The following is a 14,806-nucleotide window of genomic DNA, read 5'->3' on the forward strand; positions in this document are numbered from 1 at the left end:
CAAAACCCTTGGTGCAATGCAAGTTTTATGACCCACCCTTGAGATGACGTGGTCCATGGCTTTTTTGTACCATCTGCAGCATCCACACTGACCTCAAGGGCATCCCCTAGCCCTGAGGTTACTAAAGCTATGAATGACAGTTCCCAGGCTCCGGTAGAAAAGGCTGTAGCTCGGTAGCACCTTTGGCCAAATGGGCCTTTCATAAGCAATGTCTTGGTAGGCATGATGAGCCTCTGATCTCTTGCAGAAGGCTTGGTCTGTACCATGTTACTATTGTCTGATCTGTCACGACACAGGGGCCCAGCAGGTTCCTCCCCCCCCCCCCATCTGAAGTTCATTAAGCTCAACCCTTGCATACATCAAGAGAGAATCCTCCACTCATCAGCACCCCCAAAACAGAGTAACTCAACTATCTATAGTGTATCGTAAAAGCAAGAGCAAAATGCAGCTGACCACGCCATTGTTTACTTGGGGTTCAGCTACACTAGCAAAGCAAAGCGCTTTATATGCGTTGTATCTGCATTATAGCACTGTGCTGGCAGATGGCACTGTGGAGTTCTGTTTTTCCCAACTCGATTTCTCACACAAAGTTTACAATGTGTTTCATGGGACGCGGGTGGCGCTGTGGTCTAAACCACTGAGCCTCTTGGGCTTGCTGATCAGAAGGTCGGCAGTTCGAATCCCCGCAACGCGGGGTGAGCGCCTGTTGCTCTGTCCCAGCTCCTGCCAACCTAGCAGTTTGAAAGCACACCATTGCAAGTACAGTAGATAAATAGGTATCTTTTACAATGCATTTAACTGAAACACTTCTCTGATGTGTCTAGATCCAGCCTTGGTATGTAGAATGTCCAGGTAGATTTCATTGGTTGGTGTGTGTGTGTGTGTGTGTGTGTGTGTGTGTACAACCTTGAAGTTCTTCCAAAAGGACAGGTAGGAACCTTTCCCTAAAGTATAGATTCATCGGCAGCTTTCCAGAATGGTTTATTTCAGTTTCTCAAAACCCAGTGAGCCTCTTAACTTCCAACTGCTTAAGCATTCCTTGCCGCCTCTGAAACACCAGCTTTCTGCCCTAAATGCCACATTAAAATTACTTCTGTGACTTCAGGTGTCTATTTTATTTCCCGGATTAGAGTAGTCTGAAAGTTTCAGATGTTACCAACTCAGATGTCTTTAAAAATTGTTCATTTGTGGAAACCAATCTTCTTATAAGAGTAATAAATGGGGAGCTTCGGTGAGAGAGGGGAGAAGGGAACCAGAACAGAAGGATTGTTAAAAGCCTTATCAAAGTGTTACAGATGGGCAAATATAAGCTCAGACAAAAGGAAGAACAAAATGAATTATTGGTGATATGAAATTAAAGAAAGAAGGAAGAGAAGTCTTCTGCTTTTTAAAAAATATAAGTTTTGAGACAGCTGAAGGCTGGGAGAGATATATTTCCTATGCCTTCATATATTATATCACCTAAATAGTTAACGTTACAGCTCATTTCGATGAATGCAGTAGTAAGTCCCACTGAGCTCAGCGGAACTTACTCCTAAGTAAACATGAGTAGGCTGGTGCTGTCAGTTCCCTTGTGCCTGCTTGAGAAGACTGTTGCTCCAAAATCACATGAACCGAATGAGATTATCCTTCTCAAATAATCATTTTACATAAAAGCTGGATTCCTGCAATTTAAGGTTAGCATGCTGCATATCTGAGCCAGAGGCTGTCTTGCTTTGTTCCTACAGAACTAAGCATTGTAGGAGAATAAATGGAATGCACAGCATCTACAATAACCAAGCATTGTATGCCCTGATTTTCAGGCTGCCTAGATCAGGGCCGTGCTGAGCAAGAATATACAATATATGCTTCGTCTTTGTTTTGATCCAGCAGCCTCACAAATTCTTCCTGGGTCATTCTGGCTCCAATTTTGCTGCTTACCCCTAAAGCTGTATTGTTTGACTTGGCGTAAGCTACGTCTGTTATACTCAAGGCTCCACTCAGCAGAATGAAGAGGGGCCCGGAACCTAACAGAACTGGCTTATTTTAAAATAAGAGCTCCTCCAGATGACCCAGTTATTCAGCATTTGTCCTGATTTGCTTACTCAAAGCTTACACAGGAGTTAGACTGGACCTGGGTTTTTTTATTATGAAGCATTCATTCTGGTTTCCTTACAGGCTGGTTATAAACCAGTGAGCATAGATCCTATCGGTTTGCAGGATATTTACCACATGCTCACGTCACACATTTCAATGGCCTGTTACTTTCCAAACTCCAAAAGAACCAATTAAAATGTGGTTTTGTTATGCTAGAGCTCAGAGCACTATACTCCTCTTTAAATGCACAAATCTGAAGTTCCAGTAAACACTTGATCCAATAAACACTAGTAAAAAGCTGGCAGTCTACATCAGGGGTCAGCAATTTTTTTTCAGCACTGTCCCTCAGATCTTGTGGGGGACCGGACTATATTTTTTTTGGGGGGGGGGAACATGTGAATGAATTCCTATGCCCCACAAATAACCCAGAGATGCATTTTAAATAAAAGCACACATTCTACTCATGTAAAAACACGCTGCTTCCTGGACTGTTCGTGGGCCGGATTTAGAAGGTGATTGGGCCAAATCTGCCCCCCGGGCCTTAGTTTGCCTCCCCATGGTCTATGTAATGTAACACATTATTTTCTTAAGGGGGGGGTGGCCCATAAGGCAATTATGTCCAAGATCTAAAATGACTGATCCACTACTCGTTATCTTGGTTTCTTTTCTTCTACACCAGTGTTTCCTCCCCTTCCTGCAAAAATAAATGTGTTTTCTGGGAAACCATTTTTATTTCGGCTGAGTGAAACACTGAAATGCAAACAATGATTTATTGATTCCTTTTATCACTGCTTACCTTTGAACTGAAGCCATTCCTTCTGAACTGAAACATGAGTGCATGTCTATTATGCAGCTTAAGAGAAATGCCATGAAAGCTTTGTATTCCATCCCAAAGGGTCAACAACTTTAACCCTATTTTTCTGAAATGCCTGGTTCTTTCCCCCTCGTGGCGCTGCTTTAGAGTTTATCAGCTGGAAGAGCAAATCTGGAGCTTCCCCCACATTTAGGATGAGAAACATTATGAATTTGTTAAGTATGATCCAGGCATTTTCAGCTTCAGGTAGAATAATTTGTTCAATTACTTTCATATTTTCCATTCACAACGTGTGATTTCCTTGTATTTGCCCATTCAAAAATATCCTGAGTCAGAAACATTTTCTAGCAGCTTCTTGCAAGCGTTTGCTATTCAATATTGGACATTCCCAGCTTTTTTCGATTGCTATTTCTGTTTTCTGAATGATGCTACTGGCACTAATAAGGGACCCAGGTGGCGCTGTGGGTTAAACCACAGAGTCTAGGGCTTGCTGATCAGAAGGTCGGCGGTTCGAATACCTGCAACGGGGTGAGCTCCTGTTGCTCGGTCCCAGCTCCTGCCAACCTAGCAGTTCGAAAGCACACCAAAGTGCAAGTAGATAAATAGGGACCGCTCCGACGGGAAGGTAAACGGCGTTTCCGTGCGCTGCTCTGGTTCGCCAGAAACAGCTTTGTCATGCTGGCCACATGACCCAGAAGCTGTCTGCGGACAAACGCCGGCTCCCTCGGCCTATAGAGCGAGATGAGCGCCGCAACCGCAGAGTCGGACACGACTGGACCTGATGGTCAGGGGCCCCTTTACCTTTACCTTTACTGGCACTAATATACTCAGCTATGCATCCAGAGGCCATTGCCTGTACATATTTTCGCAGTTTGCTCTTGGAACATATTCCTTGGCGGTTCAAGTACTCCTCCCCCTCTCCCAATTAAAATAATAGTAATAACACTAAACAAAGCTTCTTTGTCATCAATACTGCTTGCATAGCTGCCAAGTTATTCCTTTTTTAAAAGGGATTTCCCCTTATGCTGAATAGGCTTCCTCGCGAGAAAAGGGAAAACTTGGCAGCTATGACTGCTTGTCACCCTAAACATGCTTTTTAAAGGTATTTATGCATGACTAATTGTTTGAACCAGAAGGTAGATAGAGATGCACAGGAAGGTAGGCAGTTTTCATTATGCTGAGTGTGAGACCAACAGGAGGGTTCAGTACTGTACATGATTAAAAGTGTTTAACTTTCATTAGATTGTGCATCTCATTCATTTTCATTATTCCTGCGGGGTGTTTTCATTGCCCTGGCGCTGCAGAGGTGAAGGCATTGGGGGGAGGAAGGTTTTCTGTGCATTTTAACAAAAGGTCAGGAGAACGGTCTTTTCTGCAGTGGCTCCCCGTTTGTGGAATGCTCTCTCCAGGGAGGTTTGCCTGGCACCTTTATTATACACCAGGCACCCCCAAACTTCAGCCCTCCAGATGTTTTGGACTACAATTCCCATCATCCCTGACCACTGGTCCTCTTAGCTAGGGATCATGGGAGTTGTAGGCCAAAACATCTGGAGGCCTGCAGTTTGGGGGTGCCTGTTGTACACCTTTAGGCGCCAAGCAAAAATGTTCCTCTCTAGCCAGGCCTTTGGTTGATTTGAATGACATCCTATGCCCTTTGAAAATGTGGGTGGGTGGGTGGGGTTGTTGTTTTTATTTTGTAGTTTTATTTTCAGATTTTATCCTGTGAACCACCCTGAGAACTGCAGGTATAGAGTGGTATATAAACTCAATAAATAATAGAATCATCACCATCAGCCCAATGGCTCAAATCTTACACATTAAGGTAAAGGTAAAGGTCCCTGGACAGTTAAGTCCAGGCAAAGGCTAGGGTTACAGCGCTCATCTCGTTTTCAGGCCGAGGGAGCCGGCAATTGTCCACAGACAGCTTTCCAGGTCATGTGGCCAGCAGGACTAAACCACTTCTGACGCAACGGAACACCATGACTGAAACTAGGAAATGCCATTTACCTTCCCGCCGCAGCGGTACCAATTTATCTACTTGCACTGCCATGCAACTAGGGACGCAGGTGGCGCTGTGGTCTAAACCACTGAGCCTCTTGGTCTTGCCAATCAGAAGGTCGGTGGTTCGAATCCCCGTGACGGGGTGAGCTCCTGTTGCTCTGTCCCAGCTCCTGCCAACCTAGCAGTTTGAAAGCACACCAGTGCAAGTAGATAAATATGTACTGCTGCGGTGGTAAGGGAAACGGCATTTCTGTGCACTCCGGTTTCCATCACGGTGTTCTGTTGTGCTAGAAGAGGTTTAGTCATGCTGACCACATGACCCGGAAAGCCGTCTGCGGACAAACACCGGCTCCCTTGGCTTGAAAGCTTGATGAGTGCCAGAACCTCATAGTCACCTTTGACTGGACTTAACCATACAGGGGTCCTTTACCTTAACCTTACAGATTAGCACAGGCATCCCCAAACTGCAGCCCTCCAGATGTTTTGGCCTACAGCTCCCATGATCCCTAGCTAACAGGACCAGTGGTCAGGGATGATGGGAACTGTAGTCCAAAACATCTGGAGGGCCAAAGTTTGGGGGTGCCTGGAGTAGCACCTATGGTCAGGCCCAGCTTTAGGATTGAGGAAGCCTGGATGGAAAACTTATTTCTGCCTCACTGCCCCTCCCCAGGAGGCTTACCCCTCTGTGGTGCTCCTCGGGTGACCAGCTTTCTAAATTCCCCACAGTGCCCAAGAGCAGCACAACATCAGGAGCTCTGGCATTGTGGGAAATTTAAATTGTGACTGATAGCCACCTGGCATGAGGAATGCAGGTCAGGCAACCAGTGGGCCTTGCTAGGTCTCTGGAGACTTGGCTGCTGTCCAAGGTACTACCCATTTTTTATGCCAGCCCTGCCTCTCATGTTGGCCAAGAACTGAGTTTGATCCTCCTGCCCTAGATAGGGTCTCAGCTATAGGCCCCTCCCCAGTCATTAGTAGGGACAGACAAGTTTCTCATTTCTCCAGTCTTAAACTGAGTTTGCCCCTGTTTGCCCCAAATTGGCACAATTCAGTTTGGGGTCTGGATATTTGCCGGCACAATCCTACTGAAAACCATTAAGCAGTCCAATAGCATCAGCAGGGTCACACTCGTGTGTGTGTGTGTGTGAAGGTCATTCTATAAATTGAACAAGAGTTTCTTTCCCAAAACCAGGCCTCAAAGCCAGACCGAATTTAACCTAGAAAATTAGTTTCACACATCCCAGCAAAAAAATAAGATGGTGCCTCCAAACTGTCACTATTTTGCAGGAGGGGTTTTGTGTATACTGTAAATTATGGTTTGCACAGTTGAAGTGGATTGGAGCCCTAGCACAACGAATCCACTTTAGATAAGAAATTGGCTGTTTGAAGGTAGGAGAGTGATGAGGAAACACACTGATAGTTGTGTGGTGATGAACAACTGATTAACAGGAAGACATGCAAACACCCCGCAAGCAAATCACTCCTGTATAACTGCCCCATAAACAAATCAGAACGCATGTTCAATAAATACCAGACATAGTCTGTCCACTGCGTAAGGTTTGTTCAAGCAAATCAGGATGAAGGCTTGTGATCAGGCTTGTGTGAATGAGCAGTTCTGCATGGGACACTTAGGTATCAAGTTACAGGTGTTGGGCAGGATGCGCACCCACTCTACCACACCATGGAAAGACATCTGCAGGCCAGGAAAGGGCGTACCAGCTCCATGACTTTATGATCACTCAAAACAGAGCTTCCCACATTCCTAGAGCAGCTTAGAAGCTCCAGTGCCATTTGTGGTGCATGCTCTGTTTATCTCCCGCTTGGACTACTGCAATGCATACTATGTGGGGCTTCCTTTGAAGGTGACCTGGAAACTACAACTAATCCAGAATGCGGCAGCTAGACTGGGGACTGGGAGTGGCCACCGAGACCACATAACACCGGTCCTGAAAGACCTCCCAGTACGTTTCCGAGCACAATTCAAAGTGTTGGTGTTGAACTTTAAAGCCATAAACGACCTCGACCCAGTACAGTCATACCTTGGAAGTCAAACAGAATCCATTCCGGACGTCCGTTCGACTTCCAAAATGTTCAAAAACCAAAGCACAGCTTCCGATTGGCTCCAGGAAGCTCCTGCAGCCAACTGGAAGCCGCGGAAGCTCTGCCGGACGTTCGGTTTCCAAAGAACGTTTGCAAACCAGAACACTCACTTCCGGGTTTGCGGTGTTCGGGAGCCAAAACGTTCAACTTGCAAGGTCGACTTGCAAGATCCAAGGTACGACTGTAGACCTAAAGGAGCATCTCTACCCCCATCGTTCAGCCCAGAAACTGAGGTCCAGCGCCAAGGGCCTTCTGGTGGTTCCCTCACTGCGAGAAGTGAGGTTACAGGAAACCAGGCAGAGGGCCTTCTTGGTAGTGGCACCCACCCTGTGGAACACCCTCCCACCAGAGGTCAAGGAAATGAACAGCTATCTGACTTTTAGAAGACATCTGAAGACAACCATGTTTAGGAAAGTTTTTAATGTTTGATGTTTTATTGTGTTTTTAATATTCTGTTGGGATCCTCCCAGAGTGGGTGGGGTATAAATAATTTATTATTATTATTATTAGTGAGTGAACAACAGAAAAGTCTTTTGCTACCAGTAGTATCAGCTATGGTCCATGGCCATACTTTGCTGTAGAGCAGACCCTAGAGCAGGCATCCCCAAACTTCGGCCCTCCAGATGTTTTGGCCTACAATTCCCATCTTCCCCAACCACTGGTCCTGTTAGCTAGGGATCATGGGAGTTGTAGGCCAAAACATCTGGAGGGCCGCAGTTTGGGGATGCCTGCCCTAGAGGCACAAAGGGAGTATGGATTTCCTTCACCACCCAACCAACTAACTTCAGAGACCTCCAACTGAATGCGTATTTGTTGCACCCTCCACACATAGTGCACAGTTCAGCCTACCAGGGTGCTGTCATGACCAACAGGGTAGACAACACGTTATCCTCCTGATAATGTTGGACTACAGCTCCCATCATCCTTTACTACTGACCACCCTGGCTGGTGCAGATGGGAGCTGCAGTCCAGGTACATCTGAATGGCACATTGGCTGCCCTTGCCTTAGAACAATGGCCGTTCAAGCAGGCAGCAAAATCCTCTTGGAGCCATGAAACCTTTAATTAATGTCAGTGATATATAAAGTATGTCCAAAAAAAAAAAGTCCTTCACATCACCTGCCTCAAGATTTATTGAGATACCCAAATCACATTAGCAGAGAATTACAAGGTTCGTTTTATCACAAATTTACAGACTTTATGTGTGTTTGGTAATGTATTTTTCCGATGGAGCCTAGAAAGTGGGGAGCAGTGAATTCATTAGTTACAGATAACTTCTCTGGGTCAGAGGAGTCGCTCAGGAGAGGAGAGAGAGATGTGGGAACTCTTAATGAAAATGCATATTTGTATAAGCAATCATCAAGGATCATGTTTGTGTGTTAAGGAAGCACCTTGAAATTGATCTGCCTTAGAGATCCAAGCGTTTGTAGTCTACTTTAGCATGAATGATTTATGGCGCTCATGAAACTGGCAACTACATCAGGTTTTCTCTCTCCAGAAGCTAGCATTCAACACCACCTGAATATTAAGTGGAGATTTATTTGGGGGGGGGGTACACACACACACACACACACACACACACACACCATAATTGTTGGTGGGAGTTGTGTTCTAAACAGTTTTTCCCAAACTTGGCTCTCTAGTACAACTCCTATCTTTCCTAGCTAGAAAGACCAGTAGTCAGGGATGGTGGGAATTGCAGTCCAAAAAGAGATTTGGGAAACACTGTTCTGACAGAATCTGGTGGTCACTGTGTTGACTATCCCTGATAAATACAACTAACTTTTTGTGATAAATGACCTATTTCTTCCACTCCATATGTGGAAGAAAGTATGCTGTAGTTGTTAGTGTTGGACCTGGGAGAACCAGGGTTCGAATCCCCACTCAGCAATGAAGCTCACTGGGTTACCTTGCGCCGGTCACAGTCTCTCAGCCTACCTCAAAGGGTTGTTGTGAGAATAAGAGAGAGAGAAAACTACAGTGGTACCTCGCAAGACGAATGCCTCGCGCAATGAAAAACTCGCTAGGCAATAGCGTCTAGAGATTCTTTGTTGCCTTGCAAGACAAAGCTTTCTATGGCTGCGTCTCGCAAGACAATTTCCCCCCCGCTTTTTTGCCATCTGCCGTTTGTTTCTGCAAGACGAAAATTTTCGTAAGACAGCACGACCCGCGGAACGAATTATTTTCATCTTGTGAGGCACCACTGTACACATGCTGCCTTGGGATCCTTGGAAGAAAGGTGGGTAGTAGTAGTAGTAGTAATAATAATAATAATAATAATAATAATAATAATAATAATAATAATAATGGATTTCCTGCCCCCTTAATTCTGATTCAAGCAACAAACCTCCTGGATCTCTGGCCACCTGTAAGCTTTGCCTTCTGCAAGGCAGGATGAAACACCGGAAAAACTAAAAGAACAGAACAGGCAAATGGGAAAAGACTGCCAAGGTTAACACAGCAAATGAACCTGCCAAGGTTAACACAACAAATAGAAGGACGCTAGAGTCAGTCCCTGTTTGCAAGCTCTCTGAACTGACAGCATTCTAAGTGACTTCTGAAAAACAATAAGAACCGTGTCGGTCTAAATTTCTCATTACCCACTTAGGTTTGGTTCCCCTCTATTGGTATCAGAGGTCATAGAACATGTGGCTGGGCTAAAGAGGACGTTTAAACAATCTCCTCAATGAAGTGCTGAAGTTTGGAGCGTGAATAACGTCCCTGGTCAAGGCCAGCCCTACCATTAGGCAGAATGAGGTAACTGCCTCAGGTGGCAGCTGATGGAGGGAAGCAGCAACAGTGTCCCAGCTGTCTCACCTGAGCCCCCCGGGCATTCTCCTCTGTTAAAAACCAGAGTTGTGTGCACCACAGACCTGCCATGTACCCTCTAAATCAGCCTACAACCCTCCAGGGCACTTGGAGGACGCTATCCCATGCTCATTCAACAGCCAGTTCATTGCATCTGCACATTGAATGGGGAGCGCCATCAAAAGCAAGCCCTGCTTTTGATGCTCGCAAACCAAGATATGGAAGCGCTATATTGTCCTGACCTAGATAGGTCACAGGGGAACTTCAATCCAAGGCCTGATTCTATGCAGGCATGACAGCTCAGACATAATACTGGTAGAAAGACACCATCCAGCATCTGCTCTGTTCTCTTACTGAGGCTTTTGAGCTGGCGCTGCAGGAACCACATTGGGGCTCTGCTGAATTCCACCATCTGTTGTCAAAAAGTGGTTTCCTCACAAGGAAGGCCTTCCTCACAAGGAGACTTTGACTCCCAATGAGCCTTTCCCTGGAGTCTTCCAGTTCTCCTTATGGGGAAGGTTTCCATCTGCCATTCACAGTGCCGTTCCTCACGTCTTGTTTAGATCATAGAAATGCCCATACAGTTTAGTCTCACCTCAGGTAAATGCTTACCTTCCAAGTCCCGGACTGCAGAATCCGAGACCAGCAGCCGTGTGACACCAGAAGTTGCGTCGACATAACTTCCGGTGTCGTTTTGCCCTTCTATGGGCACTAAAAATGGCCGCCACCGGCTTCGAAAGTCGCATCAACGCATGTCAGGAAGTGCGTCGACGCAACTTCCGGTGTCGCTCTGCCCATCTATGGGCACCCAAAATGGCCACCGCCGACACTGGAAGTCGCGTCTATGCACTTCCAGACATGCGTAGATGCGACTTCTGAAGCCGGCGGTGGCCATTTTTGGTGCCCATAGAAGGGCAAATCAGAAAGAAAAAAATGGCCCCGGCAGGAGAAAATAACGGAGAAAAACGGGAGACGAAGTGATACGGGGAACCACCGGGAAAGGGTAAGTAAAAATGGGGGTTTCCCGGGCAAAACAGGGTACTTGGCAGCTATGGGTAAATGTAAAGGGGGGAGCTGTTGGTTCTGTCCAGTGCAGTTGGTATTCATAGCGGAGGACAAGGAGAAGCACAAATTAAGTGCTTGCTCTAGGCTGGGCTGTACTTTGGGGCCAGTGCTCAGTTAATTGACTCATGCCCTCCGATGAAAACTTGGGATGTCCAACCATACTCTCTAACATTTCTCCAAGAAAAATTGGGACATCCTAAGGAAAAGTGGGACACTCCAGGATCAAATCAGAAACCAGGGTGGCTTCTGTAAATCTGGGACTGTCCCTGGAAAATATGGCCACTTGGAGGGTCTGTTCACCGCACCCCAAAAAGACAACATTGGGCTCCTCCGGGCAACCTGTTTATAGAGCATTCATCCTGATTTGCCTGCACAAAGCTCACACAGAGGTCAGACTATATCCAGTCTTTATTGAACATTCATTCTTATTTGGTTGTGGGAAGGTTATAAACTACAGTGGGCATTTGTCCTGCGTTCGCCCTGATTTGTTTGCAAGGTGTTCATACGGCTTTGTGAGAAACACGCATTCACCCCACCCTTTCAGTGCATTTCAGCATTGCTTCCTAACTTTAAAAGTCTGCTTCTAGTTTAAAGTGGATTTGTTGTGCTAGGCTGGCAGAGGACTTTAATCCATGTTAAATGCACAAACCTAAATTTCCCAGTGTGCTCTTGAATCTGTCCCCAAAAATGATCTGGGGGCACCCAGAGTTTTTGCAGCAAAGGTTATCATGGCTACTCTTCGAGATTGTATCCTAGGATGCAAGATATTAAGCACCATGATCAGAAGGACAGCTTGGTATTTGGAATTCAGCCTTGGCTGAGTCCAGCTATTTGCAGAAGGGGAGGATGAACCATGCCTTCATCTTCTTCTTCTTCTTGTCTTAGCCCCTCTTAGGAGCATGGAAATGGATTTCCCCCTGCTGCTCTGTTGATAGCAATCTTTGCTGTTAGTGTGACTGAGCCAAGAATTAAAGCCTCGTTTTCTGAAAGATTTGACATCCATTCTTTTCTACCATTGACTCTGTAAGTGGAGTGACAACAAAGGGGAGTTGTTATAAACAAAGCTTTGGGATCGCTTCCCCCTTGAGCATGCTTTTGCTTTAATTACAGTCTGCCAAATATATGCATGCCATTTGTCAGATATTTGAATTGAGCTGTCTTTCTTGCCCTGCTCATTATTCACAAGAGCAGTCTGAAGCAAAGGAAGGAAATAAAAGTGGAACAGCTCGTTGCTGCCCCTCTCTGGTGCAAGAGCATTTCAGTTTTCATGTCAGGATGTGTGAGAAGCATCCATCTCAGGAGGACAGATTCCTGCACCACAAATTGCTTTTGAGGGATTGGGGTTTTTTTAGGGGGGGTGTATGCCTGTGGTCACGCAGGTGTTTTGGGGACTCAGATCCCCATCATCCCTGGTTCCCCATCCCTAATTTAATTGTATTTATGCAAGTAATGGCTCCTAAAAGAGCATTTTCTTCTGAGGGACTTAACAGGCGAGGAAGAAACTGAAGCAAGCAACACCCCATGAATAAGGAAACCTGTTCACAAACAGTTATTGAGCATGTGTGGAGGTCTGCAGAGCAGAGTAACTGCCGCCATCTTTAAAAATGGTGCAAGCCAGTGCTGTTGCAAACCATGCATAAAAACATAAACATTAAATATATTTTTTAAAAAATGTTATGTACTGAGCTGAATCCTAGAACAATAGGATTCAGAATCAGCAGTCTGATTGGTCCGCAGTCTGATTCACTTCCAACTCCAGGTGGAAGTGAATCCGCAACCTGATTGGCCTGCAGGAGCAGCCAATCAGGCGGCTGGCAGAAGTGAATCTGCAACCTGATTGGCCTGTAGGAGCAGCCAATCAGGCTGCAGGCAGAAGTCAATCCACAACCTGATTGGCCCACAGGTGTAGCCCTGAAGTAGCCAATCACGCAAGGCCCATTGTGTAAATAATATATATAAGCAGATGGTTTTGGGAAAAGAGCCATTCTTCTCCTTGATGACTATGAGCTGAATAAAGAGCATGAAATTCACTCTTGACTCCGAGTATATTTCAAAAAACTTCCCTATACAGGGCGGCCTTCAGTTACTTATCTCCTTGGCTCAGGGACTGCATAAGTCCATACCCTTCAATGAAAAGAGGGACGTCCTACCATAGCCTCCAACATTTCTCCAGTGAAAATAGGGACATCCTAAGGAAAAGCAGGACATTCTGGATCAAAGCAGAAACCAGGACAGCTTCTGTAAATCCAGAACTGTTCTTGGAAAACAGGGACACTTGGAGAGTTTAGGAACTTGGCCACTGGGTGGGGTCCTAGGCTATCCTAAAAAGGAAACAGCAAGAGGACTGCTAGACCTATACCTCACCCCCAGGCCCATAGCTCTCAGAAGTGGGCAGTGGAGGCTAGTCCATTTGGGCAAATGGGGCACTGCCCCACCAACCTCAGTCTCCCTCAGCCAGCCTCCATCATCCGCCTGCTTTTACACAAACCAGCCCAGTTTCCTCCTTCTTAATCTCATTTTGGTCCTTGTAAACACAGCAGGCAGGGAGACAAAGACAAAAATGGGATTGGTTTGTTTTGACCGCACCTTCCATTGGCCTCCTGCCTCACCACCCGTCTCTGTGAAGAGGCTATTGGGGGGGGGCATAGGCTCCACAAGCTGGCCCAAGCTTAGCGGTGCTGAACTGAACTTCTGGTGCCTATGGCAGATGCTCTTGGAGAGGACCTGGGCACTGAGAGACAAGCCAGAACATGCTGAGGAGTTGCTATTGCTCTAACAGCTTTGAGGGGAAGAGAGTGTGCGATTGGAGACCTGGGCCTGGACCAAGGGCCAAAGCTTAAATGAATTTGGATTTGCTGCGTATTACCTGTCTGGGCCTCAGTTGGTGTCATGTCTGAGTGTACCCCAGCCCAGAACCCATGGACATTCAGTGGGGTGGGGGTACCACTCCTCCAGGACAGCCATACAAAGTGTATATGAATTCCTCCTTGCACAGTTCAGTTCAATTGAGTGGATGTGTGACGTGACAAGTCGGCCGGTTTATTTGTTTTGCTCCTTGGCAGAGAACATGCTTTGTGCGTAGAAGGTCAGAAGTTAGTCCTTGACGTTTCTAGTTAAAATAGGCTAGGAAGGTCCTTCTACTTAAGATCTCGGAGAGCAGCTGCCAATCAGAGTAGATCACTGATGCAATGTAGGGAAGCAACGTCATAGGCTCATTATTTACCAAGGAAGGGGAGGGCAGGGAATGAGATAACTTGAGAAAAAGATATGTATGCATTATTTATACGCTGATTTGTCATCTAAAAATTAATACCACTTACAAAATGCAGAGGAAAATCCCCTGCAAGAAAAACACGGTAAACTAAAAGACGGGATTACTGTAGTTAAAACAAACAGAAATTAATTCCTCAAGGGAACCACATAATAATGTCAGCTAGTATAAAGGTGATGTTGTGACTGTGGCCCATGCATATGAAACACCAGCCTTAAAGCTTCTGCAGCAGGGTCCAATTTAAGGTGTTAATCCTGATGTAAGAAGCCCTGCCCGGCTTGAGATTCAACTACCTGAAGGAGCGTTTCACTTAAAACTGCATGGTAAAAGGAAAGGAGGGCCTTTTTCTGCCTCCTCACTTCCAGCTACTCTCTGAAGACTGGAGAAGAGACCCTCTCAAGAATATTTGGGGGGTGGGCAGGGGAAGGACTCTAGACCATGTGAAAAATGAACATATTTTAGCTGCAGTTCATTCACTTTCAGTTTTGTATTCTTGTTATATATAAAAAGTGCACCTATACATTCCATTGTTGCACCCATGACCTAGGTTTGTGGTGGCATTCAGCTCTTAGCTTTTGTATCTCAGGTTCTAACACTGGTTGTAACATTTTTGCCATTTTGGGTTTTGCCAGCCATCCTGCATCAATCATACCATTGGGTTTGGTCCAGGGC

Source organism: Zootoca vivipara, chromosome 3 (assembly GCF_965207765.1).
Source record: "Zootoca vivipara chromosome 3, rZooViv2.hap1.1, whole genome shotgun sequence".
NCBI classification, from domain to species: Eukaryota; Metazoa; Chordata; class Lepidosauria; order Squamata; family Lacertidae; genus Zootoca; species Zootoca vivipara.